At 39.8% G+C, this 26,146-nt stretch overlaps 1 protein-coding gene across 6 annotated transcripts in view; it reads left to right on the top strand.

Annotated features, from left to right (window-relative positions):
- Rgs7 (regulator of G protein signaling 7) overlaps positions 1–26,146 on the top strand; it is a 462,943-nt gene that overhangs the window by 329,870 nt on the left and 106,927 nt on the right. The window lies entirely within an intron of this gene.

Genomic DNA, 26,146 nt, shown 5'->3' with positions numbered 1-26,146 from the left:
ATATCATGGTATCTTATATATTTAATACCACAAGGAACTCTTTTTGGTGGTCCATGCTTCTTGGGAATGTTCTATTTAGGTAGAAAGCAGAGAGTCTTTCAATGTTGGTCTGTATATGGTGTCTACCATTCTACCTAGAAAGATGTAATATATCCAGTCTGTAGGATTCAACTGCCTTATTATATTTAACAATCCATACTAGATTCTGTTTTACCCTTTTACATTTATATACTTATCCATGCTTTTATTTATATGTGAGTGTGTGTGTTTGTCTGTCTGTCTGTCTACATGTACTATGGTCTCTTGATGCTGCAACTGAATACTCATCCAGTTTTACATGGGTGGCAGGGTCTTGTGCCTGGGCTGGCAAGCTTTCCACCAAGTACTCTTAACCACTGAGCCAGTGCCCTAGCATTATATCTATGGTTTTGCATTTTCATTGAAATACTACCCTTGCTGATGGAACAAGTGACCCCAATCTTCATGGACTGGCATAAGTATCCAATTGCTGTACACAGCTAAAAATCTAAACCCAAAATGTGCTGATAGATTTCCTTAAGTCCATAAAGTAAGGTTTTTGTTACTAAATAGGGTATATCCCTCTCAGCACTTCTGTCATTGGGTCAGGCCATCTTAATGCTCATGGGGTTTTCTGATTGGGACTTTTGATGCCTTCTACTTTCTATTCTTCTACTGTGACAATGAAGCTTCACTAAAAACAGGACTATAAAACATGATTGTTCACCAAAGGAGTGCCTTCAGGGACCATGCTGATGTTTTACTCCTACCTAATCCTTCTTTTAAATTAATTTATTTTTTATTAACAACTACCATGATTGTAAACAATATCCCATTGTAATACCCTCCCTCCCCCGCACTTTTCCCTTTGAAACTCCACTCTCCATCATATCCCCTCCCGCTCTCAATCAGTATTTCTTTTATTTTGATGTCATCATCTAGTTCTCCTATTATGACCTCCTACCTAGTTCTTGTAAGTAGAAATGGTGCAAGAAAGGGTGCCCACATTTACTGGGCATCAACAATATTGCAAATACATATTACATATAAAATATTACATATTATGTTACGTATTATATATATTATATATGTCATTAGATTTCCAAAAGAAAAAAGAGGCATAAGGTAAATGGTAGATTGCAAAACTAAGTCTTAGGTTCTAAAGATCAAAGAGAAGGCATTAATATGCAAACCCAGAAATGCTTGATTTCAAAATATGAACCTTTACCACACCAGACAAGGAGTGGCAGCGGTGAAGACAGCAAAGTGAGGCTCTGAGCAGTGTGGAGTAGATCTTGAAGTCATACAGAGAACACAGGATGGATGTGACACCAGCATAGCGCACCTGTGTGTGTCCCAGAGGGGGCCCAGCTTTCCTAGGTCCCTGTTTTGGTTGACACTACCCAGAACGCATATCTACAAATGCTAGCCCCCCAGAGTTTTGTGACTTCTCCTTTTTTTTTAACCTGATTGGCTTACTTATGTATTGCTTATTGAACTTGTCAGCAATTAGGGAAACTGCCAAGGCTATTGTAAGTCTAATTAGAATTTCTGCCTTTCTCTTGCAGAACTTGAAGAGTTGTAATGAGGCCAGGGTTCAGTGGACTTTTGAAGAGCTGTCTAACTCCACTTAGAAATATTTTCTAATACAGTTTAGTAGTTGTTCACTCTCCACTAGAAAAGATGACAATTCGAAGAACATGGTGCATTATGGGACCATCTAATTCTCATACTAGCTGGCTGGCTCACTTGCTTTCTTCTTCCTTTCACATGTTCATTTTCTCTCTAGTAACATTCTTCATGCTTGTTCTTTTTATAAACAAACTTGAAGTTTTAATCTAGAAAAATAAATGAGGCACATTTTTTTAAAAGGGGAAGGGGAGAAGGAAAGATGGAAAGAGGCTAAAGGCAGGAAGAGCAAGTGGGGTTTGGTAATAAGTCCTAGAGCAGAGCATACCATCTGGAGACATGATTATTCCTCAGCCATGCCAATAAGAAATTTGCAGGGAAACTAAGTGATTATATCTGTTATCTAGAAGGGTTCAGGAACAGTTGTATAAGAGCCATCTGAAGCCAGACCCTTCCGTCTTTTATTAAAGATAATACAGCCGGCTTTATTTTCCAGTTGAGAGATGAGTTGAGATTTTTTTCTGCTTAGTGTTTGAATTGAGAACAATGCTATTTGCTCTATTTCTGTGCTATTTCATGAAGCTTTGAATGAATAAGAATGATAGGGAATGCTAGATTCATCAGGACAGGAAATGTGGGGAGCATGCTGGTAGATGCCTTGTCCTCTAAGCATGGGTCCTGTTGTGGCATCAACATCTCCATCCAGTCACTAACACCTGGTCACAAAACACATATACAGATTACTTTTATGACAGCAAAATAACAACCCTTTGTAAGACAATGAGTCTATGAAATTCAGCTGCAATATGTAATACGGTTTTTAAATCTGCCAATTCCCCTTCAAGTGTTAGAGTTTTTAAGTTTAATAAAACTAAAATGGCCTTTGATTTTACAGGTGTGTTACAATTCTAGAGGCAGAGGTGCCTTAAATTACTCAGAATGTTTGCTTTCTGTGTCTGGTACTTGGGTGGAATCCCCATTAGAGTCCACTAAACATGTCATGCAGCATTATGATTAACTCCACAGGAGGCCCGTGATCAGATTGGTATATATCATGTTTCTATCAATAACTGCTGTTTTTGACTGAAAACAAAATTTTGGAACAGGGTCTGCTGGGTGTCAAGTCTGAAAAGAGGCTTTTGAGATTGCCAGAGATCTCTGGTCAGTCTCAGCAAGCTTGATGTCTGATGCTTCTTTGGCTGTGGGTCATCCATGCTGACCTGCACTTTCCTAGCCTGTGGGAGAAGTGATAGACATACCAGCTCTTCACTCTGCTTCTGGAAGCTTTGCCAGTGAACCACTGATGTTCATGGAAAGACCTATCAGGTCTTTCTAGGACATTTTCTCTGTTTGATAGGTGGTTCAGTAGCCCTGGTTTATGGGAACATGCTACATTTAGTTCCTTATAGAGAACATTTTTATTTACTTTTATTTTTTTCTCAATTTTATTAACATTTTCCATGATTATAAAAAATATACCATGGTAATATCCTCCCTTCCCCCACTTTCCCTTTGAAACTCCATTCTCCATCATATCCCCTCCCCATCTCAATCAGTCTCTCTTTTATTTTGATGTCATGATCTTTTCCTCCTCTTATGATGGTCTTGTTTAGGTAGTGTCAGGCACCATAAGGTCATGGATATCCAGGCCATGTTATGTCTGGAGGGAGCACATTGTAAGGAATCCTACCCTTCCTTTGGCTCTTACATTCTTTCCAACACCTCTTCCACATTAGACCCTGAGCCTTGGAAGGTGTGATTGAGATGTTACTCAGTACTCCAGTCATTTCTTTCCAGCACTATGATACCTTCTGAGTCGTCCCAAGGTCACTGCCACTTGAAAAGAGAAGATTCTCTACCCAAAATGAGAGTAGCGTTAATATAAGGGTATAAATATTAAGAGAAGTGCTTACTGGGCAGTTTGATAAGCATAGTATATACATTTATTCAGACATCAACAAATGTTACACCCTTAGGGCTCATGACTACCCCTGTTTTAAGTTTTTAGTTTCAGGGATGTATTCCCTCCCATGGAACGGGCCTCCAGTCCAATTGGAGGGCAGTTGGTTTCCACCATGACAGATGTGCCACTATTGCACCCATTGGCTCATTTGAGCTGGCTGGTCAATTATAAGGCATGCAGTGTCCATTGTTGAGTATCTTCACTGGTGGTATCTCTTTCTCCCATTGAACTACATGTGGAATGGATTCTTCCAGCTTTCTGTCAGCTGGTCTACATGGAGGAGATTATCAGCTCAGTTCCAGCAGAATTTCTCAGTGGCCTTGCAGCCCAAGTATGTGGAGTCTTCAGCAATTGGGTCTTACCATCTATTTCTGGTGGGAAACCAAGGGCCTCGGCAATGGCATATAATGTTTTGGGGGCATCAGGGACCTCCCTGGCCACAAACTCACTGGAGGTATCCCATCCCTGGCACTGAAAATTTTCTAACAACGACCTATGGCTCCTGGGTGTCCTATTGTCCAAAACCGGAGGATTCCATATGATTTGTTTGTATCCTCTTAGATTTTGATTAGCCCTCCCTCCACCTTTGCTTTACTCAATCTCTTCCCGTGATCTCACTTTGGGCCTTTTCACCCATGTTAATCAATTCTTCTACTTACATATATACAATGCCAACCTATTAAGTACCCTCCTCCCTTCCTTTCTCTTCCCTTTATATCTCCTTTTTAACTTACTGGCCTCTGCTCCTGAGTATTTTCCTTCTCACACAGAAGCCCAATCATCTGTAGCTAGGATCTACATATAAGAGAGAACATGCGAAGCTTGGCTTTCTGGGTCTGGGTTACCCCACTTAGTATAATCCTTTCCAGATCCATCCATTTACCTGCAAATTTCATAACTTCTTTTTTCTTTACTGCTGTAGAGCACATTTTTAAATAAAATAGTTTAATGTCTTTAAAAGTTATGAAAGTCAATGCTACATCATTTAGGAAACATATTAAAAAATTTAAAAGTAAAGGAATAGAAAATACCCATTGTAATCTTCCTGAGGTGGCATTGTTGAAATTCCATCTTCTTTGATGATCTCATCACCCTGCCTTGATTATTAGAACTCTCTGTGGTCGAAGTTTTGCCACTTCCAAGTGTCTGCTAATTGTCCTGGACTACCCATGAACCAGCATCTCATGTTCCTTTATCCACCCATTACTGTAGTAACCACACCCTTGCCATGCACCTGCCATTGCCTTTTTCCAATGACTTTCCCATCAAGATCACAGCTTTTTGTTGCAATGCCCATCTCCTTCCACCACAGTGATCCCAACCCTGGAGTCCACTCCCGCCTGGAGGATAAGAAGTGCAGATCACTTCCCAGACTTTCCCTGTGGTCTTAGCCTCAAACTTTGCACGATATGTGTTGAGTTTCAGTGCCAATAGGAGAAAAATAAAATCCAATGGGTTACTATGGCTCCTTGTGGTTCTTATGTCTGCAACCTGTGTCCAACATCCCCAGCACTAAAAGTCTGTTCACATTTAGGCTAATCCAATGGGAAAGTGATAGTGAGTCCTAGTGAAAGGAAAAAGAGTATAATTTTCCTTCATCTTACTCTTAGCCACAGTTTTTGAATTCACATACATGACTCTTGGATTGATCTCCTCCAAGAAATTTTTTAATTTTTTTTTTATTTGAGAGAGAGAGAGAAAATGGGAATGGCAGGGCCTTTAGCCACTGCAAATGAACTCCAGGAGCACATGCCACCATATGCATCTGGCTTAAGTGGGTCATGGGGAATCAAATCTGAGTCCTTTGGCTTTGCAGGTAAGCACATTAACCACGAAGCCATCCCTCCAGCCCCTCCTCCAAGAATATTTTAAGAATTACTTTCTATGTTTTGAGAGGGTTCTTGCTTTGTATGCCTGACTTGCCTTGAAGTCAGAATCCTCTTGCAACAGCATCCCAAGAACATATTGAAATGGAAAACAACATCCTTATTTATAGAGAGATTGACATTACCTGATGGTCTGACTTTAAGGCATTTGCTAAAGTCTGGGGCACATTCAATAGAATATAAACTCTGTAAGTGAAAGGGCTTTTATTTTGTTCTTTGTTCCATATCTGTATCCTATATCGTGTGGGACATATTATATGTATAATAAATATTGTTTAATTCAATATACTTACAAAAGAGACGAATGACATTAAATCAGGTTGTTTTACTCTTCAGTATTTCATTTAACAATATCAGTGGAACATTTATTTCCACATGCAGAGTACAGGTTTTCTGGAGACTTTTCTCCAAGTGAAAAGGCCTTGATTCCCATGGGTCTCCATGACACAGAAATTGTTTCATTATAGAACGGAAACAAGGTTATCACCCATAGGTTTCAAATAATCTACTTCTCTGTAAGTAAAAGCAAAGAGGAATGGTACCCGATGGCAGGAAAATATTCTACCTACTCCAAGACAACCTGAGGAAGTTGCATTTTTGCACTTACCCATGAAAAATGGGTTTCCAGCAAACAGAGCTCCTATTACACAAACAAAACAGGACATACTGTATGAGGCAGTCCAACGTTCTAAAAGCCCGAGACCACGCTTCTGAAAAATGTCACTTAGAAAAACAAAATAATAATAAATAAAAGGCCACATTCTTCAGTTAAAAATTTATATCTAGATCTAAAATTGTATCATATCAACTGAAATGACTGTTACTTCCTCCTTTGATTTTTAATCCTGAGGGTTTTCCAAAAATGTCCTTGGAAAATAGCCTGATCTCCTGAAGATACGTCTTTTTAAACATGATTCAAGCTAAGATCACTAATTTCAAGCATTAAAAAAAATCATAGTTCTAGATGTCCATTTTTCTACAGTTCAGAAGGAGGGTCTAGGTCAGCTTCTCTGGGATGACAGGCTCGTGCTGGAAAGGGCGGGAGATGAGGACATCGGGCGGTCAGCCCACGGAAAGCCCAGCGTTGCTCCTCTGAGATGCTTCGCTCGGTGTGGTGGGCAGTAAGCAGAACAAAGAAAAGAACATCCCGTCCCTCTGCATTTGGTAAATTTCCATTGCCTTATCTTTTTATGAACACTAACTCTAAGTGGTGTTGGGAACTTTCCTGCTTCCAACTGGTCCCCAAATTTGATAAATGTGCCTGATTTGCTAACCGATATCAACTGGCAGCCTAATAAATTTCTGGTCGTGGAAGTAGTGCTGTAAAGAAGAACAAATTGCAGAAAAAAAAGAAGAAAGAAAGAAAGAAAGAAAGAAAGAAAGAAAGAAAGAAAGAAAGAAAGAAAGAAAGAAAGGAGAGAAAGTGGAACAGTAAATGCTGGGCAGCTCTCACCCATGCTCACCTGATCTGCAGGGAAGGAGCCGAGCTGAGATAGCCACTTATAATGCCGCTGTTTCTTCTCTACCTGAGCTCCCTGCTTGTTTAATCAAACATTCACTTGGCACCCTCACTCACTCTAAAACGATCCACTGAAAGTTAAATAAATGCTTTCTGGTTCGAAATAACCTATATAAACAGAAATGAAATATTTTATCAAATTATCTGTTTCATTTAGGTGAACTTGGAGAAAAAGATAAGTTGTCAGAAAAGTACAATGTTTCAAAGGATTCAACAATTTCAGAATACATTCATGAGACACATAGCTATAGCTTTGATTACATCATGCAAATTATGTAAAAAAAAATCTCCTAGAATCTTAAAGGTGGACTTTGTGGAATGTCATTTTCTGTCAAAAATAAAGATATTAAAAGCTTGGGAAAGAGCTGGTTAAGAGACAGAGATGTCACTAAAGAGTTAAGAAGCAAATGTAATAAAATAGAGGCAAAAACAATTTTTAGGAGTCTCAGCTCTGAAGAACACAGTGAAGTACAATTATCTTTTCAGCTTTGAAGAGCTTTACTGATGGGACTGGCTAGATAGTCCTTGTAGAAAATGGAGCCCACTGTTCAGCCCACACGTGAGGGATTCAGTCAGCACAACAGAGAAACTGCGCTGGAAATCAAACTAGTGTGAGATATTGGGAGGGAGCTCTTTCAAGTTTGATCTCTCTTTAGCTTTGATATTCATAATGTCTCATCTAACATTAGTATAAAAAATGTTCTGGGTCGTCACAAGGTAAATGGTCTAAATTACCTCCCTGCAACATATGACGGTAGAGGAGTGACAAGTGAAAACCTGCTTACAGCTGAGAAAGGCCACGCATTTTACAAGTTACTAGTTACAAAGGTAATGTGCCCATGTCTTCTTAAATTCGTCACAGTGGCAACTAACCTTAGTGTTGGCTGTGCTCATGGGCAGGATAGCCACTTGAGAAATCATCCCACCAATAACAAAACATCCAGATGCTTCAACTTATAAAAATACTCAGTGTCCTCTAACTTGTCACTCCAGGGCATTTGGCTGTCTGCTCTAAGATTTACTCTCATTACATTCCCATGTCTATCTGAAGTTATTGACGCTGTATTTAAGTCTAACTCTGTGCTATGGGTTATTGCTACCAAGAAACCATGGTTCGCCATCTCAGTGTGGCCTTCAAGACTTCTTGGCTTTTATGTTTTCTTAGATTAATACCTTGTCCAGTGGGGTGATTATTTAAAGTGTTTCCTCTTCCCTTAATTGTACTATCATGCTATACTGGTCTATCTTCCCCAACGCAGGATCATATCCATTCAGAGGAAAAGAAGGTGAGAAAGTGTCTCTGTGCTATTGTAGCTCTCTCTGCATCATAACGACATGTTGGCACTTCAAACGTCCATCTTGCCTTCTTTCCCGTCTATGCTGAACTTCCCTGTGCTCAACCTAACCTCTCACACCACCGCTAGGCTCGGATTCCATTGCTTACATTTCTTAAAAATGCAACATCTTTATTGACTTGCTCACTATGATCTTTCCCATTGTAAAACATTCCTATATTAAGCCGAGGTCCACTCTTGCTATTCTGTGTCTTTACCATTTTCACAAACCCCATCACATGTGTTGTGTATCACCCCTTATTAATTTATTTCCAGCTAATTGTACTCTTCCTTGTATTTCTCACTTACACAATGAAACTTTCTTTGCTATGGTCACTAACATTTTAATTGTTACTCAATTCAGTCAACACCTCTTGATTCTTAATATGACTTCATTGCTGCATTCTTTTTAAAATATTTTAATTTATTTATTTGCAAGAGGAAAAAGAATAAGTGCTCCAGGGCCTCTAGCCACTGCAAACAGACTCCCGATGCAAGTGTCACTTTGTGCATTTGGCTTTATGTGGGTACTGGGGAATCAAACCCAGACCATGAGGCTTTGTAGGCAAGTACTTTAACCACTGAGCCATCTCTCCAGCCCCATTGCTGCATTCTTTACTCCTTCCTGTCTGGCATTGTTCCATTCCCTGTTTAACCATAATTTCATCTTCTGCAATACTAATACCATTCAAAGATTCCTTTTCCTATTACATGTCAGGGCTTTGGGGCAGGGACGGGAGGGTTCTGTGTGCTCTCCACACATCCCTATTTTTATCATGAGGGGTTTAACAACTGCAAGAGTCACACATTCACACTTCTTTCTGAGGGTCTGATTTATAGTCCAACAGTCAACTACAGATCCCCACTTGAATATTTAATAGGCATGTCTTATATGCAACTATTCTAAAATTGATCTAGTCAATTTATTCCCAAATTTGTGTAGATATTGCCATCTAACTGTCTCCCTGACTTTCCTACTGACTCTGTAGCTTCTTCTCAAGTCTCACTGAGAACTGCCACAATTTTCTACGTACACTCAACAATTCATAGTCATGGGCTATGCCATCATGAATGGATTTTAAATCTCCATGGCCAGCCAATATGAAAGGAAAACTGAACTTGTACTGAACATTTGCAGATTTTTTTTTTCTGGTCATTGTTCCTTAAAGCAATACATTAATTAAATAGAGTTTATATTCTGGTAGGTATTTGTTGTGGTCAGCTTCATGTTACTGGGATGAACATCCAAACCAGACACAGCTAAGGGGAGGAAGGGATTTATTTCATGCTTACAGAGCCAGGGGGAAATTCAAATGGAAGGAGAAGCCTCTGCCCTATACCAAAGCAGAGAGAAACAACCAAACAGCCAGTAAAAACCAAAAGCAACAGGCACAAAACCCAGCAGGGAACCCAGCAGAGCTCAGACCTCTCTGCAAAGCTTTTGGCTGGAATTCAGATCTACCTCCAACACACCTTTGGGCTGGACTTTGGGATCCACCCCCAGTGACACCTCATCTAGCCAGGCAGCTGATTTAATAAAACATCTTTAATAAAACATCTTTAATAAAACATCTTTAGAGTCTATAGGGAACATACATTCAAGCTACCACAATATTTAAATAGTTTAGAGATAAGTGAAAGTACCTGGGAAGATATTCATAAGACATATGAAAATTCTGTGCCATTGCTTATGAGATATAAACATCCTCATATCTATGTCTTCAGGGGTTCCTCGAAGTAACCACCCATATATACTCAAGGACAATGGAACCTTCTGCTTTTGTCCCATGAAACTCATTTCTCTACCTCAAAAAAAGAAAAACAAATGATCTTTCCAAAACTGAGATTGAAGCACATCTCTTTTAGGGTTCAATAACTCTAATTCATCCTCCATTGCTTTGGAAAATTCAATAGGAAAAAAAAAAAAAACATCAAATACACGGGCATTTAACAACAAAGTCTAAGAATTTAAACAGGGCAAGCCTAGTGTGTTCTGGGAACACATTGCTGAAATTTTTAACTTGTATATAAAATCTTTTATAATGTAGCCATATTTATCTCTGCATCTGCTGAGATCACAGTTTTCCCAACCCACACTGTGCCTTTTAACCACCAACCTGCTGGGCTGCTTCTCCAAGGGTTTCACTTCAGTTACAGGTGACTGACGCTTCCTTTGCTTGGAAGCTCCTCTTATTTCATGACTCCTGTTTTCATTTAGGACTTGAATTAAATATCCACCCCTCCAGGAAACTGCTCCAAACTCCCAAGATTAGATTAGACTGTTTTATTTACTGTGTCTCCAGAACACACAGGGTTTACACTGTTGACAGTCTTTTCCTGTTTAACTGTGCTGCTAATTACCCACGCACTTGTTGTCCTCTAGTGAATAAATCCAAAACTTCCTAAGCATGTGCTTGTGCTTTGCTCGCTCTCCCTATGATTGGAATACATGATAACTGTGATGTGCATTTGATAAGCAAAGCTTTGAACGTGAGGCAAACATGTCAACGAAGACCAAATAGTCAAAGAAGGAGGCCACTGTGGGACTCCACATAGAACAGGAAGAGAATGTAAGGAAGATCAGGACAGCAGGCAGCAGGAAAGACATCAGAGTAGATAGAGTGGTGGAGTCTGAGCATCCAGGAAGAGGGGCTTCTTGGTATCTTAGGCGAGTGGATTGTGGGAGAACATGTCAAAGACTTTTCTTCTAAGAAGTCCTTGGGGACCTGGAAGACTCAGTAGACTTTCGATGACAGTAGACAGACTGTAATGAGCTAAGGAAAGTATTGGGAATTGGAAATGCTGGAAACAGATGCATGCTCATTAAGTGTTAACTTGAGTTGTTAGGATGCAATCCTGGGAAACAAGCCAAGCTCCTCTGCCACCCTGAATAAAACAGTAAAATAGACAAGTAATGGTTTAAAAGCAGAGAAAGTAGCTTTATTCAATGTGGCCAGATTGAGGAAATGAACAAATAAATAAGCACAGTGGCTCCTAATCCATCAAGACAGCCAAAGGCTTACACCTTAAAGCCAGACAGTCCTGGTTAAGGTGTGATCCCACACATCATTGACACAACATCACTTCAGATGGGGTCCTACAAGATGTCTGATGCATTGAAAGAACTATCTGAGGTCTCTTCCTGGGAGAAAAGTTTCTCCTCTGCTTGGCAACAGGGTTTCAGCCATTGCTATGCCCAGCATGAGAATCCTGGGACATTCCAGTTCTGTAGGGTTTGATATTCTGATAGCTGGAGGGAGCAATACAGTGTCTTCCTTACCTTTTAGTGTACTTGAAGATGTTTTCCTCCTTAAACTGTCATCCTCAGAGAAATGCCAAGTTAGTGCTAAATGCCTTTTGAACTATTAGTTTTATCTCATTATTATCATTGTGTACTTTACAAGGGACATTAAAAATTAGAGTAAAGAACAGTATGCCCATGAGTAGCATATTATCCAACAAACTCCTGGTCTCTTCCTTGTACCTGAGAGGACCTCCATCGTGAGATAGTTTTCAGTTGCAATAAGTGAAAGTGAACATGAGCATACTAATAAAATTTTCTAAAGACCACACATAAAGATTAAGTGAGCTCCTATAATAGGCTATTTTTACTGTGAGGCAAATAAAGTGATGCCCTTCGTGTATATGGAAAGCCTGACATTAATTCACTGATATCACCATTGTATTATGAGAGGGGATTTAAAAAGAAGCAATATGCTGGGAAGAAACTTCCAGTTCTCTGTTACATTCTGGTTTCCTATCATTGCATACTCTACCAGAAATGGCAATATTTTAATTTACAGTGATTTTTTTTCCCCTGCAACTTCCATTCTTTATGTATTTTTTATCATTCATGGCCTTTGGCCTACTAAAACAGAATCTCACTGTGTAGCACATTCAGGCCTGGAACTTTCAATGCTCCTGCCTCTTCCTCTGGATGCATTACCATGCCTGGGAGTCCACTGAAGCGATTTTATTTTTTAACTTGATCTTAAAGTTGGGTTGAAAAACTTCAGGGCAAAAATAAATTGGTATTTCAGCCATGTTCCATTTTCAGTGCATTTAAGTATGTACTTGCATTTTAAAATGTGACAGGTTGAAATAATTTTGTGCTCATGTTAGATGCTAATAAAAAACAGATGATGTAACTTAGTATAGCCATTATGGAAAACAGTTCCACAAAAAATTAAAAATAGAACTACCATATGATTATGTGATTCACATCCCATTACTGGGTACACATTCAAAGGATGAGAAATCAGTATGTCAGTGTGGTAACTGTACTTTCATGTTCATTACAGCACTATAACTGAAAAATGAAACCAATAAACAAGATATGAAATTTGTGTTCACCAATAGATAAAGAAAATGAAAAATACATACCATATACACATGCATACACACACCACACATTGAAATTCTACCTCGTTTCCCAGAAGAAGGGAGGGAGGAATGTAAAGAAGGGAAGGGAGAGAGGGAAGTGAATGAATGAGTGAATGAATGAATAGGAAAGAAGAAAAGGAGGATAAGGAAAGAAGGAAGGGAGAGAGAGGGAAAGGGGAAGGAGAAGGGAAGAGAAAGAATAAAGAAAAGAAGAAAGGAAGCAAGCAATATGAGGAAGGAGAAAAATAAAGGAGGGAAGAAAGAAGGAACTCAGGAAAAAGGAAGGAAGCAAGGGAGGGGAGAGGGATAGAGGAGAATAAAGGAAGGGAGGAAGAGAGGGAAGAAGAAAAAGTAAATGAATAAATGTGTGGGAGAGAAAGAATAAGGAGAGGAAGAAAGAAAGAAAATGGAAGGAAGGAAAGAAGGGAGGGAGGGAAGAAAGCAGGGGTTAGAGAGATGGATCAGCAGTTAAAGGCCCTGGTTCAGTTTCCTAGCACCCACATAAAGCCAGATTACAGAAAGTGGTGCATGCATTCTGGAGTTCATCTGCAGTGGCAGAAGATCCAGGAGAGCTCATATTCACTCTGTGTGTATCTGCTTCTTTCTCTCTTTCTTTATCTCTCTCCCAAATAACAAATGAATAACATTATTTTACATAGAAAGCAAACCTATCATTTATATGGATGAATCCATAAGCAGTGTGATCTATGCACAAAGTGGGAAAATTATTTATTTATTTATTTGAGAGAGAAAGAAAATTGGCCAGGAAGGACTTCAAGCCACTGCAAAGGAACTCCAGACACATGTGCCACCTTGTGTATCTGGCTTATGTGGGTCCTGAGCAATTGAACCTGGGTCCTTAGGTTTCACAGCCAAGCACCTTAACAACTAAACTATCCCTGCAGCCCAGAATTCGTGTTTCTGTAAAATTATGAAACAATGATCTGGCATGTTTCTTTTTAATAATTCCTTAATCTAGCTTTATTATTAAAATGATGCTGGCTTAATAAAGAAGAAATATTCCATATGTTTGGGGAGAAAATAGATTATAGAAAAATGGTATTGTTTCTTCTCTTACACTTCATATGATTTTGCTGAAAAGTCTTGTGGGCTCATTACTTTATGTTCAGAAGGCTCTTGGTTCTTGATTCTGCCTCTTATTCATTTTGCGTTGGGTGATTTCTTTTTATTTATTTATTTATTTTGGTTTTTCAAAGTAGAGTTTCACTCTAGCCCAGGCTGACCTGGAATTCACTACAGAGTCTCAGGGTGGCCTTGAACTCACAGCGATCCTCCTACCTCTGCCTCCCAAGTGCTGGGATTAAAGCATATGCCACCACACCCGGCTGTATTGGGTGATTTTTTGATAATGTCCTCCAAGTGAGTGATCCCTTCTTCATCTACATCATCGAATTTGTGACTGTAATGTTCTTTCAGTGGTCTTTTGTCATTAGTTCAGTATCCACATGGTATTAATGATGACCTCTCTCTATATGGCTAAGGGAATTCATGTTTTGTGACGTTTATCCCAGGTGGTGTGGTTAGGCATTTGTAATTGATGTTTTCCAAGAGCTATGTTGGTTTCATTGTTTTCTATTTGTTTATTTCATTTATGTCATTGTTAGTTTGTTGCTGGCTTGTTTCAGAATGAAGTTTTTCTTCTCTCTGTACATCCTTATGCTGATGTAATTCATATCTTCCACTTTTCTGATATAAGTGTTTACTGCCATGAATCTCCCTCTGTGTACTGACTTTTATACACCCTTCATATTTCCACAAATCATATTTGCACATTTGATTAATTACAAATAATTGTTAACTTGTCTTCAGCTTATTTCCTTGGGTTGTAGGTCTTTAGGAAGTATATCATATAACTTACAGACACTGGGGAAATTCCCAGGCATCCTTTCAATATCAAATCCTACTTTAATTTCATTGTACCTGAGAATAGAATTTGCATGGTTTCTATTTCCCTAGAATCATTAAGGAATGTTTTATGACACCAATTGTAGTATAACAATGAATTTTCCATGTGAACTTTAAGATAATGCTTAGTCTACTATTTTGAAAAATATTACATGAAAGCCAGTCTAAATCAAGCATTGGTAGTGGTCTTTGAAGCAACATATTCTTATTGCTGTTTGTACCATTTTGCTGTCAGTTACTGTGTGTAGCAGCATTTTCATACTGGAATACTTTTGGTTTGTCTAGTATTCCTCTTAGTTCTGCCATACTTGTCCTTCTATATTTTCACCTCAGTTGTGAGTGAACTAATTCCATTGTTGTACATGTGGGATCATTGTATCAAGAGTGGCTTCACATCCTCTTCATACTCCTAGTTCTCGACCCCTCTTTCTCACTCACTGTTTCTTTGCACTTTATTCATGAATCAGTGAGGCAACACAAGCATAGAAGATGAAAGCCTATTGGAACTCTAGGAAGTAACTTTCTGTTTCTTATAAATTTTCCAGTCTGTGGCATTCTGTTATAGCAGCATAAAGTGAAGTAAGGCAGCCTACCTTTCCAGACATGTTCAAAGCAGTTGCTTAGGGAGAGAGAAAGAAAACTTAAAGCCCAGAAGCTTGAATATACATAGAAACAGTATAAAACATCAGGGAAACAAAGAAAATGAAGGTAAAATAAAATAATTTAATTTTTATTCTTAACAAAAATATAACCATCAAAAAAGAAAAACAATGTAGCCATCAAAAGAAATAATAATAAATATGTATCAGATGCTATAAAATATGCATAGTGAAATAAATAACAGCAATGTCATAAGAAAAGGAGACATGAAGGAGGAAAATTCTGTCATAAGGTACCTGCAAGACATGTGAAATAGTGTTATTAGATAATGTTATTTGGTGATGGAATTAAATTAATTCAAATGTATACTATAAACTCTAGAACAACCAATTATTATCTTTAAAAAGTCAAATAAGCATGGGCTGGGGAGATGGCTTGGCAGTCGAAGTGCTTGCTTGTCTGAAAAACCTAACAACATAGATTTGATTTCCCAGTACCCATGTAAAGCCAGAAGCAGAAAGTGACACATGCATCTGGAGTTCATTCTCTCCTCTCCTCTTTTGTCTCTCCTTTTCCCATTGCAAATAAATAAATAAAATATTTTATACCAAGCATAAATGATAGGGAGGAGATAAAATGTAATAATCTACTTAACTCAGTCAAAACTCCAGATGGGAAGGGGAAAAGATAAAGTGAACAGATGAAAAGATATGAAACAGGTGTAACCACTGCAGATATTAGTATGGGTATATCAGTAAAGTCCTTGTATCTGAATGCTTTAATGTCTAAACACAGTTCCCCTAGGAAACATTATCAGAAGGAGCCCAAAATAATTAGAGATACCTGTTTTGGATATAAGGAATTTAATTTAGCAGGGGGGGCGATTTTTGTTTTGTTTTGATTTTTTTTTTTTTTCCTGTTATACAAGGTTCTGCTCTGGAACCCCAGGCTAACGTGCAACTCACTGTGTGTCCCAGGCTGGTTGCTCATGGCACTCGTCCTCCCGAGTGCAGGAATTACAGGCATAAAACAGTATGGGAATTCAAGAACTCCAATATGTTGAAAACAGAAAGGGGGGAAGCCATGCCCTATCCACCTACTATAAAATGTTGCTATATGAATGTAACACCTACATTAATTTTGTATGGACCATTCTTCATAAAAATTAGTGGTACCAGGGGTAATGGAAAGCATTGCATCATTATAAAGAAGTTAGTTCAGCAAGAACAAAATGATCTGAATTGTGTGTGCACTTAATGCTGTCAAAATACCAGGAGGGCAAGTTGGGTAGAATGAGAGGAGAAAGCTTCAAGACCTACATGTCTTGCAGAGAGCCCACCTGGCAACACTTGCAGTTTTGGTTTTGGAAGGACAGACATTCAGACCCTAACACAGGCCCACAGTGAGGTATTCCCTGAGGTTTTTCTTATCAAAGAAAGTATTGACTTCTCCACCTTTGAAGGATACTTTCATTAAGCATAGAGTTCTAGGTTGCATTTTCTTTTCTCCACAGTGTGGATATTTCACAGCACTGCTCTCTCTCTCTCTCTCTCTCTCTCTCTCTCTCTCTCTCTCTCTTTACCTTCATGATTTTTGAAGCTGGCTATTCTCATTTCCTACAGTAAGAATTTTGCTTATTTATCTGGTTATATCCTCCATTTTTTTCTACTTTTAATTCCCTGAAGCCAGAATATGACAAATCAAAGCAGGTGCTCTGTTATTTTGAGAGCTTCCAAATTTCTCATATATTTGGAAAGTTCTTATCTAATTTTTAATATTTTATTTATTTGCAAGGAGAGAGAGAAAATGATGTACCAGGGCCTCTAGCCACTGCAAATGCACCATATTGTGCATCTGGTTTTCGTGGGTATTGGAGAATTGAACCTGGGTCATTAAGAATTGCAGGCAAGTACCTTAACCACTAAGCCATCTCTCCAGTGTATCTTGGCCATTTTTATTTCAGTATTTTTTCTCCTATGCTCTTTTTCATTTCTGTTGGGTTTTCTTTTTTAGTTTGTTAGGCTACAGCCTTTTATATTGTTTCAAAGTTCTTGGGTGCTCCATTACATTCATTTTCTCTCTCATTATTTTTTTTTCTCCAAGCCTGCTGATTTTCCTCAACTTGAATAACCTCCTAATGATCTCAATAAGGCATTCCTTATGTCTGCTGCCATGTTTTTTTTTCTATTTCCAAATTTCCTTTTGATTCTTTCCTATCATACCTTTGGAAGAGCTTGCTTCTCATATTATTCATCTAGTCTTGCATATTATTTTTCATTAGAGATGTAAACCAAAAATTATAAGCCTTGTAATGTTGTACTGAAAGCTGGACATATATCTGGGAGTAGGATCCAAGGTTTTTAGGGTAATAAGGTTCATGGTTGGGCTGTTTAATGCTTCTTGCAAATAAAGATGGCAGTGTCTTCTAGATCCTCTGGGTGTCTGTTTGCATGCTTCTCTCTGACTTTGGACTTCTTACAACTCTTCCAACAGTAGTTCATTATTTCCCAGGAGCCTGCAGGCTAGTGATGAGTCCTTGGGGAGGGGAGCTGTCCATAATCTTTCAGTTAAATCTCCGTGTGGTCATGGCTCCTATCTCTTAGAGCTATGGCCTTCACAAGTGTTCCCCAGAGTATCGATCTGTTATCTCTGTCTTCCTTCCCTGGGCATAGCTTTCCCAAACTTTTGGCAACACTGGTTTTGTTTGCCTCACTCACTTGAGATGAGAGGTCCATAAATGGTTATAGCTGGACTTGTGCTTCTTCTGCTTGGTGGGTAAAGTCAATCACAGTCTTTCCTCCTGCAGTGCAGGCTTTGATGTTAGAGACTACTAAGTATATTTCACAATGATTATTCTTTCAAAAAAAATATTTTCCCTCCTTCTAAAAGCTTTAAAGCATTTTCTGGGATTTTTGCCATGAAGATCTGGTAAGAGTCCTGAAAGTACACCCTGTGAAAGCATGTGCTCTCCTTCCCTCTGTGACCATGACCTTGACCATGACCTCTTGGAGCTCTTCACTACCACACTAGGTCACACTCAGCCTCAGACTCTGGCAAATGGCTCTGTTAGTGTTCCTGCCAGTTCCTGGGTCCAACAGATCCTGCTCCAGCAAGCAGAGCTGGGTTATGTCTCTGGAAAAGCCTGTGTCTGTAACTTTATGGGACTTGGCTCTACAACCTTAGTTCTCTGGCCCAGAAAATACAATTGTTTTTCAGTTTGGGCAGCTTTCTCTGGTTGTGTGGATGAGACTGGAAATTTTAAAAAATGTCTCAGGTGAAATCAGAAGTCACCATTTGCTTTTTGAAGCAAATCTATTTTTCTGCAATCTAAATCTCAAAGGTAAAGGCTGACAGCATTGTATTCACTTTCATCTTGATGGCATGGTTTGGTGCCTACACCAAGCAGACTGTGAATAGTTATTTGATACATGGATAACAGAATCAATGGATGGATGAGTGGAGCCTTACAGAATAAATTAACAAAACCTGACATGAATTAGGGCTGTAGCAGATAAGAGAAGTGGCTATGATATGGTAAAGTGTTTGACCAGCTTGGACAAGGACTTGCATTCCATTGCCAGCACTACCAAAACTAAACACTAAAAAACAGCCGAACAAAATAATGCTTAGAAGAAACGATAAGGGAATATGATCATTTATGTATTTATATATTGAGGCAAGCCCAACTGACTGGCCTTTTTTATGAGAGAGAGCAGGAGAGAGAGAGTTTGCATGCCAAGGCCTCCAGCCACTGTAATTGATCCAGACACGCGTGCCACCTTGTGCACATGTGTGGTCTTGTGCTTTTGTTACCTTGTGCATCTGGCTTATGTGGGACTTGGAGAATCAAATATGGGTCTTTAGGCTTTGCAGGCAAGTGCATTAACTGCTAAACCATCTCTCCAGCCAGGAATATGTTTTTTTTGTATTAATTATGTAAGATATGCCTAGGAAACAAATTAGGAAAGTGAGAATGAGAAGGGAGACTAGATTTTTAGGCCATGTCTTCTTAAAGTGCCAGTCACAACCCCATAAAAAGTCCTGTAAATGAACGTGGGGGAGGGAAGGTCACAAACAATGTACACACAATGACCAAAAAATAATTCAAAATCAATTACATAGTGAATCTAAGGTGTTTGTGGCATCAACCATCCATGTCACATCTCACTGCCAACTTCATGTTTTCATTCTGTGACAGGCTCTTGCTATTTAGCCCAGAAAGGCCTTGACCTTAAGAACCTCTTCTGCTTCATTTTCCTCAGTACTTTTTCATACTTTCTTTCCTTCATATAGAATGTATTAAGCTACCTAACCGGGGTGGAACTACGTCCTTTATAATCCCAGTGGTTGGGAGGCCAAAACAAGGGAACCTCATGTTCCAGTCCAGCCTGCCGTACACAGCAAAACCCTATAACAAGCAAACATTAGCAACAGCAGTGACAAGCGCACAAGTCCACGTCACGCTCGCTAAGAATCCATCTCCATTGTGACTACTGCTCCTGGGCTTTCACTGTCCCTGTCACTGCTTAATACAGTCACGTACAGCATGTACTCAATCAGTCCTTCATTCCCACCAGCTCCTGAAGAGAGGAGGAAGGGGACTTTCCTGCTGCCAGTTGCCATTCATGTTTTTGTTTATTTGTGTAAATTTGTGTGTGTGCCCTGCATGGATGCATGGGCGTGTGCATGCAACAGTGTGCATGAAGTAGTCAGAGGCCAATTTTACGTGTTAGTCCTCTCCTTCTGACTCTAATTAGGAGCAAGGTAGCCATTTTTTTATGGTAGATACTTAGCTAGAGACTGGCCCATGGAAACATGGGTGCTAACTTGCCTGCTCTGGAAAGACACTAGAATCTGCATCTGATCCAGTTTCATCCGGGATGGCTGAAGGCAACAGCATTTTCCTGTTTCTTTCCAGATTTTTCATGCTTGACCCCCAGTGGGTGGTCCTTTCCTCAATGAACGTTCCTCTTGGGACTGACAACCACTCCTGCATATGGACCCATAAGCCCCTTAGTCTGGTGAGGAGGCTCATTCAAATTGGGTGCCAGGTTCATATAGTTGGATCTGGGCCATATGTGTGAGCTCTCTGACTTCTGTGAGGCTCTTCCTCCCTTATCTCTCCTTCTGCTCTCAGAGCCCTTATGTCAGGGGATCCTCATTGGCCCCCACCCCTAGGGAATTCCTTTGCTTGGGTGTCTTTCTGCTTTGATTCCCTTCCCCACAGGCTTTCTTTCCCACACAGAGACTTTTCCTGTGCACCAGGTGGTTTTTGTTCTCCTTCCCCTCTTCCCAGATATCCCAGGCAGGCTGGGAAAGGGAATAATTTATCTTGGCTTGGCCTTTCCTGCTTGCCTTCCCTCTTAATCCTAAATTTCTCTAAAATAAATCCCATAATTCAAAATTTACCCTCCTCTGAGTTTTCATTCTCAATTCTTTGTGAACTTGGATAAGAACCCAAGACTTGAGGGCTAGAGAGATGGCTTAGTGGTTAAGCACTTGTCTGTAAAGCCTAAGGACCCCGGATTGAAGCTCGATTCTCCAGGAACCACTTTAGCCAAATGTACAAGGGGGCTGCCCCATGCATCTGGAGCTCATTTGCAGTGCCTGGAGACCCTTGCACGCCCATTCTCTCTATCTCTTTTTCTCTTAAACAGTTATTTTAAGAAGAACCCAAGACTTGAGAGCTACTGGTGTTAGATTTTAAATCCCACAGAGCTCTCAATTCTACACCACTGTCACCTCATTTGGGGCCACTGACAAGACCAGATTAGCTGGCCCATGAGCTTCAAGATTCTTCTGACTCTGCCTCTGGTTGCCATAGTTTTCTCTGGATTACAGATACAGGGTTTCCACTTTATGTCTGTGGTTTATGGAGCTTGGAACTCCAGTTGTAAAGCAAAAGGAAGAAAGAAAGAAAGAAAGAAAGAAAGAAAGAAAGAAAGAAAGAAAGAAAGAAAGAAAGAAAGAAGAAAGAAGGAAGGAAGGAAGGAAGGAAGGAAGGAAGGAAGGAAGGAAGGAAGGAAGGAAGGAAGGAAAGAAAGAAAGAAAGAAAGAAAGAAAGAAAGAAAGAAAGAAAGAAAGAAAGAGGGAGGGAGGGAGGGAAGGAGGGAAGGAAGGAAGGAAGAAGAAAAAAAAAAAGACCAGTACCAGCAACCCATTTTCCACCTGCATTTCCAAGTAGATAAGCTGATAAGAAATGTGCCACTTTTGACCAACAATACCATACGTGTGGACCCTTCCACGTGGAGCCTTACATTAGTCTCACATACTGGTGTCGGTGTTCTTCACAGCAGACTTGACAGGAATAGTTTTAGTATCTTCTCAGAGAGGAGAACACCTAGACCGGTGACTGGCAGTCTTTTGCTGGAGATGCACAGCTAGTAAATGAAGCTGAGGATTTCTCCAGGCACGGCTCAGACACAGCTTCCACACGCTACCTTTTTGCTTGGAAGAGATATTCACGGGTACTGTTGACTCCTTGGTGCACTATTCAATATTGATTTAAACTATGGTTCTTTATTTGCTACTCCCAAACAGAATCTATTTAGACACATATTTCTCTATTTCTTATTTTATTCACTATTTATTTTTATATTCTAATGTATTCAAACCAAGTAGTACTTGATTTTCCAGTGAGGAAATTATGTTTAATAAAAGATGAAAACCAAGTTTTCTACTTACTCTACTAACTGCTACAATTGAGAAGAAATTTCCTTCAAAAATTCCTAAATATGGGGGCTAGAGAGATGGCTTAGCAGTTAAGCACTTGCCTGTGAAGCCTAAGAACCCCAGTTCGAGGCTCAATTCCCCAGGACCCACATTAGCCAGATGCACAAGGGGGTGCACACATCTGTAGTTCGGTTGCAGTGGTTGGAGGCCTTGGCGTGCCCATGCTCTCTCTCTCCCTCTTTCTGTCTCTGTCACTCTCAAATAAATACATAAACAAAAAAATTTAAAAAATTCATAAATACGGTACCAGTCCATTTTTATTTGAGCTTATTGGAGAATAAAATATTCTGCAAATGTAATTTTCCACATGACTAATCTCTTTTCTCAAATGCCAATTCTAATAAAAAGGATAAGATTTTGAAGGACTTCTGAAATGACTACTTCCATGGCTTCTTAAATAAAGAACAAACCCAACATAATATTCTTTCATGACTCAGGTTCATCTTGCTAATGCCTAATTCACTATTAACTTATCTTTGCTTACTTTCTAATGTTGCCATTTCCTTGATATCACTTCATCTGCCATCATTGTTTTCTCTCTATCCTTTCTTCTAAAATATACATCCCTGCATGCTAAATACAGTTCAACTGCAGGTTGGATGTGATACAGATGTATTCTTAAGATACATGCACATAAAATAAGGTAAAAAGGTATCTGCGAGATGGGGAAGGAGGAGATGGAATAGTGAGGAAAGTGCTTGATTTGCAAGTTTGAGGACCTGAGTTTGAGTCCCCATTACTCACATGAAACGCTAGGTGCTGTTGGTACATGTTTGTGATCCCAGTGCCAGGAAAGTAGAGATAACCAGACCCCTAGGTCTCACGGACTAGCCAGGCTAGCCTAACTACTGAGGCTCAGTGAGAGACCTGTCTAAAAAATAAAATGTAGGTAAAGTAAGAAGGTCCCCTGATACTGACCTCTGCCTTCCACAAACACACACTCACACTTACAGGAGCCTCAACACACCTGCACCGACATTCAATGGCAAGTTGACGAGGAGTGGATTTGTGAAGATTACATTCCTCTGTCAATTTGATCAGATTACGGATCCAGAGACATTCGCCTGGGCAGGTCTATGAGGTTGCTTTTCGGAAGGAATAACTGAAGAAGGAAGTCCTTCCTCCAGAATGGGAAGCCCTTCCTGTGATGGGCCAGATAAGGAAGCTTTGCGAGAACACAGCCTTGTTTTCCTGACTGCCTCTGTCACTCACTGGTGAGGGCTTCTGACAGGGCTTTCCCTGCTATTCATTCATACATGCTTCCCCCTTACTCGACTGTCCTTTGTTGGCATTGAAACAGGGTTTCATCAGCCTTCCACATGAACACATGCATACACATTACACACATGTAAGCACACGAGACAGTATGTGGCAGAAATAAAATACAGCATTTAGTGAGGATTATTTGTTGTGCTTATTTTCTTGATGCAAACATTTTCTTATTGCTACGATTAAGGGCTGAGTTTGGGAAGGGTTGAGGCTGCTGAGTTAGGTCTCTGGATGAGATTTAGTTTTGTGATGTCATTATGCACGTATTTTAATGCTTACATATAAGAACTCAAGCTTGCTTTGTAATATACTGTTCATTCTCATAACATTTAGAAGTAGTAGTTAAAAGTAAACTATCTGGGGCTGGAGAGATGGCTTAGCGGTTAGGCGTTTGCCTGTGAAGCCTAAGGACCCCGGTTCAAGGCTCGATTCCCCAGGACCCACGTTAGCCAGATGCACAAGGGAGTGCACGCGTCTGGAGTTTGTTTGCAGTGGCTGAAAGCTCTGGCGCGCCCATTCTTTCTCTCTCTCTCTCCTCCTTTCTCTCTCTGTCTGTCACTCTCAAATAAATAAATAAAAATAAAAACCAAAAATTAAAAAAAGTAAACTATCCGATATTGAATTCTCTTTGCTTTCCAAGATGTTGAGAGCCCTGTAACCTCAGGGTTTAAAGTAAGGTAGTGCATGGCTCTGAGTGGCAGACCTGCTGCTGGCTGTTCATGTGGTAACTGTTGTTTGAAATTGGAATTTTATTCCTTTGTTTGGATATCCAGATGACCAATAAACTAGAAATTTTGGGTCAGATTGTTTGTGAACTTTAGCTGTGTGGGTGAGGCAAGTAACACTCACACAAGAAGATTAATTCTTGATGATTTAACCCAGAGGCTCAGTGCTGTGAAGCCATCTGCTGTGCCATGGTTGAAGGCTGATCTTGATGGATTAATCATTAAACTCTTCCAACATGAGCTTGCCAGTGTCATTCCAAGTTGTCATTAAGTTGAGATGAGGCGGGCATTGAGGGGCCATGTGATGGTAGAAGACTGTGGCTCCATGCTTAGCATTAACAATCAATAAACCAACTGTGAGAACCTGACCCCAAACGCTATGTTCTCTTCACTGGTGTTTGTACTATGACTATCATTTTGGGACCAAAAGATAGCCACAGCAACCCTACTCTAAAACCTCCTGAAATGAATTTTGAAACTACAGAATGATCCTTGACATTGTCTTAGATAAACTGAGAAAGCAGCTCATAATCTCCATGCAGTATAGTCTAGCCTTTGTTAGGAGCAGTGCTGTCTGTTCATGCCCTGGTTTGTCCATTTGTCCATGAATTTATTCAGCATACAGCAGTATCAACTCAATAGCTGCTTTTCTCTATCAATACCCTAAGTGTCAAGGGTAAGTCTTGAGTAAAGCACAAAATTCACCACAACTTCCTGTTTGTTTGTTTTTTTCACCTGACCTGACTTACTCTGGACATTCATTATGCAAGCCATGTTTATAATCTCAATCTTCTATAGTAGCATTTGGCAAAGACCTAAATATCATTTTATAAGGCTTATTAGAAGGTCAGTCTCCTTGAACATTAAGCCAAATGGTTTGACATTACCTTGACATAAAAAAGTTATGTGTGACTCATGAAGAAATCAAATTACAGCCTTATGAAACTAGATCCGTGCAACATAATTCTGCCCAACTCAAGACATAATGTAAAATTATCAAAGTAAATTTTCCTTAATCACATAATCACAGAGCATGTGTACCTCTAAGAAGGAGAGTGAAATAAGACTGCAGTCAAATCAAACCAAAATGGTGTGTTATACCTCAAGAAAAGAGGTAGAGATTACAAATTATTGTTTGGTACTTCTCTCAAGTCCTCAAGGGGGAAAAAAAACATGTATCAAGATCTCTCGTCACGACTGGGCTCCACGAGGAGGAGCCTGTAAAGCCGGGTTGCGGCCTGCAGAGGGGCTGATGTCTGCTTAGATGCAGGGAGCTGAGCTCTCACGCTCGCCCGCCTCCAGTTTGCTTTCCTTGTATTGACTTGCACTACATGTTTCTAAGCTTCCTCAGTACTCATCTCCTCTCTCTCTCTCTCTCTCTCTCTCTCTCTCTCTCTCTCTCTCTCTCTCTCTCTCTGTGTGTGTGTGTGTGTGTGTGTGTGTGTGTATGTGTTTCTCTGTGTTTTTTGAGTCAAACTCTTTCCTAAGGCTTCAAGTTCAGAAGCTATCGATTGCCCTTCTGGACCCCTGGTTTTCCTTTCTTGAGTCTGCTCCGGGACTCTCCCCATAGGCCATCACTCAACTTCTCTTGCTGGAAAGTTGCTAAGATTATTCTTCCAGGCCATAGACTTCTGGGGCCAAAATAAACAAAGGTGACTATGAGAGGATAGGAGAGCTTGGTTCCAGCAGCGTGGCGCATGCTTCCCTGCCCAGCGCTCCTTGCCAGGGCTAAGCAGGGCCTCAGAACCTGACCAGAGCTGAAGGCGCCTGCTCACAGCTGGCCTGCATTTTAGTTCTATGTATCATCCAAAAATGACTCGGAGAATATAGAAATGGCTGGTACTGTTTAGAATTCTCAGCTTCTCTCAGCTAGCCATGTTAAAGGCACATGTAAGGAAATGGATTGCTAGAAAGCATCTTGGAGAAATGTAAACTGTAGTCAGTGTGTATGTAATGAAGCATGATTGTTTCATACATCTAGTTACTGCAAAAAAAAAAAAAAAAACCAAAACAACAAAAATGATTAACAGATAAATATAGCTTCTCATGCATTTTTCTATTATGCGTATTTGATGTTGGACTCTATAGAAAACTGTTGTGTAGAATTCCAGTCAGCAAATATAATTTTATCTCTCTCAAACACACTGATAACTCTACTGACC

Source organism: Jaculus jaculus, chromosome 1 (genome assembly GCF_020740685.1).
Source record: "Jaculus jaculus isolate mJacJac1 chromosome 1, mJacJac1.mat.Y.cur, whole genome shotgun sequence".
NCBI classification, from domain to species: domain Eukaryota; kingdom Metazoa; phylum Chordata; class Mammalia; order Rodentia; family Dipodidae; genus Jaculus; species Jaculus jaculus.
The sequence above is the reverse complement of the archived record's forward strand: the minus strand, read 5'-3'. Positions and strand labels throughout refer to the sequence as shown.